Here is a 4,619-nt window from a genome sequence, read left to right as displayed (position 1 = left end):
AATACTATTGGTTGCTTGGATTTTTCTTTTTTTCTTTTTTACCCTCTGAAGTCCTGGATAATTACATTGGGACTCTTAATGGCTGCTGAAGCATGCTAGACAAAACCAATAGGCCAATAGCGGGTACAAAGTAGATACAAGTAGTATGACTTGTAAGTCTTAACTTCCCCAAAGTGACAACAGATCTTATCTCTCTCCTTTTTATCGTGTATTTAATAAGGGTGACCCTAACGTAGATATCTTTGGGGTTTCAGGGGGGAAAAATGACTAGGAAATATTTAAACAGGTAGGTGCCTACTATTTTAAGCCTTTGGGGGAGGGGGGAAGGTGATTGGCCTTAAGTGTGCTTTTCCTCCCAGTTACATTATTTCCTTTCCAGTGTTTTTAAATGCTCCTAGTTTCCAAGGTAACAGCCAATGGATACTGAGTTGTATTCTTCCCAATTTAAGAGTCATAGGCAGATGCTCTTCAGGATGTAGTGAAGGCCTCTGATGCAAAAACCCAAATGCTCTTCTTGAATTAATGAGTAAAAATATTCAATCGCTGCAAAACTTAAAGCTAAAAAGTGTCTCATGGCAACAGCTACCTACACACCCGCAGAGCTCTGCAATGCACAAGGTACTTTCCCAAGCATTTCTCATAGAACCTTCTGTCAACCCGCAAAAGTGAGCAAGGAAGACATCTATAATAATAAAAGCATAATATGCAAATCAACCGAACGGCCAAACAGCAGAATGACTGTCCGGACAACCATGCTATGATACGCATAGGCCACCGGCTGGCAGGGTGATCGATCAGGGGGGCTCCACAATCGATTGCCGCAAAGAGCTACCCGGCCGGCGGCGCTGTGGCAGGTGGGCAGGGCCTCCATCTGTGGGGCAATCAATCGTGGAGCCCCGGCCAGGTGGGCAGGGCCTACCTCCTTAGGGCAATCGATCGTGGGGCTCCCAGACTGCAAGAGGGCACAAGCCAGGCTGAGAGACACCACCCCCCAGTACACAAGTTTCATGCACCGGGCCTCTAGTTATTAATATTATCCCTATTTCACAAGAGGGTGTGGGTTGTCCAAGAGGTGGAGCTGGGATTTGAATTCTGACCATAAGACCCTAGGGTCTACCCAGGACACCCAAAACCCATGATTAATTTTTTTTAAAAAAGATGTTTTCTCCCTTCAGAAATAAATCTGAGAGGAAGATTTGATTGATAAATGTTTTACTTGCAGTATACATTATAAAATATTTCAATAGGGTAGCCTCAGTTTTTCTGGTGAACTTGCAGTTAAATTTCCTGGGAAAACAAACACCTTCAGCTATGTGAATGAAGAGAGTTGGTGAAGGAAGTGAAACTGCAGTGTGGATAAGGAGATGTTAAATATGAACACTTTATGAAGCTGGGTCTGAGTCTTGGTATAAGAACCTAACTCCTACTTACCTTACAATCCAGAAATATATAGAGCCATCCCTAGAAGCAGCGAGGCTGGCCCAAAGAGTCCATTTTATACGAGGGCCTGAAAGGTTTCCTGAAGGAGTGCAATTCAAATTATAGGGGCCATAGTGAGGGGCCAGGGTGTTAGTGACTGTCACTCAAACTCACTATTCTGGAATGACTCAGTATTAAATCCTAGCTAGAATAGAAGTGGCTGAAATACAAAGAGCAAGTTAAAACAAAGAATTCTCTCTCTCTCTCCGCCTCCTTCCTCTCTAAACTCAACCAATAAGTAATTTCATTATCTTACTAATATCTTCTTGAGAACCTGAGAAGCCATGGCAACACTGTAGCGCTAGTTGTGCTAAAGGGCTACATGAAAGCACACTGAGATGTAGAAGTTATTTCTAGAACAGCCCCAGTGTAAGCAAAGGCCACCTTACCACGGTATAAGTGGGGTAAAGTAATGGAAATAGTATGTTCTTACAATTCTTGCAGCATTTTTATACATTAGTTCATTCAGGAAGTATTTATTGAGGTCAGACTTTGTGACAGGTAGTTGGGATGTAGCAGTGAAAAAACAGATGAAGTCTTACTCTGTGTAAGTTTTATTCAAACAAACAAACAAAAAAGTTATGTTGTGGAGATAGTTGCCATAAGAAAAAAAGTGAAGCGGGACTAAAGGATGTGGCTTTGGCAAAACACAAGGTGTGTTTCTATTTTAAATAATTTTATAAATCATCCAAAGTCCATTTGATTAATTTAGTAGTTGTGATAGTTGAAAAACATTTCATAATGATAATGGGGTCAATTCATAACAATCCTAAATGTGTATGTATCTAACAACAGAGCATCAATTACATAAAGCATAAACTTGGAACTGAGAGGCCAAATAGAACGCCATAATTACAGGTAGAGATTTCAACAATCATCTCTCACAAATGGATTAAAGAAGTACAAAAATTCAGCAAGAATATACATGATTTGAACAACATTATCAACTAACTTGACCAATTAACATTTATAGAACATTCCAGCCAACAAATGCACATTCTTTTTCTGTACACATGGAACATTCACTAGCCACACCACATCTGGCTATAAAACAAGTCTCAATAAATTTAAAATAATTGAAATCAGGGTGTGGGTGCAAGGTGAAGGGGGGGGGGTCAGTGAGTGGTGGGGGAAGGGGGACATCTGTAATACTTTCCAACAATAAAGATAAAATTAAAATAAATTTTAAAATAAAATAATTGAAATCATACCACAAGGTAATTAAATTAGAAAGAATACAAATATACCTAGAAAATTCTCCAAATATTTGGAAACTAAATAGTATAAGCACCTAAATAATCCATGTGACACAGAAAAAGGAAAGTAAATATTTTTAACTAAATATAAATATAGGACATTAAAATTTGTGGGGTAGCTAAAATTACCTAGAGGCAAATTTATGGCTTTATATGCTCCTATTAGAAAAAAAAAGAAAGCTCTGAATAATCAACGGAAAACTCACAGGAGAGAACCCTGATACCCGAGGACCCAAAGTGGAGACCACATAGAGACTGGGGGAAGACAGTTGACACACCCTATTAGAAAACACCTTGCCCTGAGGCCACTAAAGAGATTGAAAATAACAATTAGCCCCCACGCAGAAGCAACTGCCCGACTCTGTTGAAAAAACTCTCGCCACACCTGAGGATGATTGCCTGGGGGCAATTCAAGTCAGAATCCTATCAGTCTGTAGGCAGAGGTGGTTTCTGGAGGCTTTGGGTCTATGCCTGATCTAATTAGTCAGAAACAGCCTTTAACACTGTCCTGCACTAGAAATTGAGAGGTATAGAGGATCTACCTAACACATAATCACAAACCCAAACAGAAAGCCAAAATGAGAAGACAAAGAAACCACCCTCAAATGAAAGAACTAAAGAATTCTCGAGAAGCAGAGATAAGAAATTTATCTAAATCAGAGTTCAGAATAATGATGGTAAAAATGCTCCACAGCATGAAAAAAGATACAGTAACTATGAAAAAAAGAACATTCTGAGATAAAGAATGATATAACACAAACAAAGAAAACATTGGAAGGAATACATAGCAGATTAGGGGAAGCTGAGGATCAAATTAGTGAATTAAAAGACAGGATTGAAAATATCACTCAATCAGAGAACCAAAAAAAGAAAAAACAATTAAAAAACAGGAGGACAGCTTAAGGGAGCTGTGGGACAATGTGAAACGTAACAATATTAGAATAGCAGGTGGGCCAGAAGAGGCAGAAAGGGAGAAAGGCATAGAGAAGGTGTTTGAAGAAATAATGGCAGAAAACTTCCCTAACCTGGTAAAGGAAAAACGTCACACAGGTGAAGGAGGCACAGAGAACCCCAAACAAAGAGAACCCAAACAGGCCCAGACACATCAGAATTAAAATACCAAAAATTAAAGACAAAGAGAGAATCTTAAAGGCAGCAAGAAAAAAGAAAACTATTACCTACAAAGGAGTTCCCATAAGGCTGACACCTGATTTCTCATCAGAAACTCTACAGGCCAGAAGGGAATGGCATGAAGTATTCAAGGTAATGGAAAGCAAGGATCTGAGACCAAAATTACTATATCCAGCAAGGCTACCATTCAAAACAGATGGTCAACAGGTGAGGTTGAAACGGCCCTGGTGAGGCTCAGACGGCCCTGGTGAGGTTGAGACTACTCCAGTGAGGTTGGGACAAATAAAGGGGACCAGTATGGACTGATGAACAGGGGTAGATACAGAAGCAGAGCAACATTGAACAGAATGTTAAACTACAATGGGGAGCCTGGGGAGGGTTGGGGGGGGATTAAGAGACCAACTGAAGGACTTATATGCATGCATATAAGATTAACCAATAGACACAAGACACGGGGGGGGGGGGGGCGGGGGGTAGGGGCCGGGGGAATGTCATGGGGGGGGAAAAAGGAGACATATGTAATACTCTTTGTAATACTTTAAGAAATAAAAATTATTATTAAAAAAAAAAAATAAAATAAAATAAAATAAAATAAAATAAAACAGATGGTCAAATAAAGAGCTTCCCAGACCCACCCCCCTCCCAAAAAAAGGTTAAAGGAGTACATCACCACCAAGCCAGCATTACAAGAAATGCTAAAGGGATTGGTGTAATGAGAAGAAGAAACAGAGAGAAACCTAGGCATACAGAATT

Source organism: Myotis yumanensis, unplaced genomic scaffold (assembly GCF_028538775.1).
Source record: "Myotis yumanensis isolate MYYU_CA2020_CCGP unplaced genomic scaffold, mMyoYum1.0.hap1 SCAF_1, whole genome shotgun sequence".
NCBI lineage: Eukaryota > Metazoa > Chordata > Mammalia > Chiroptera > Vespertilionidae > Myotis > Myotis yumanensis.
Note: the sequence above shows the minus strand (reverse complement) of the source record.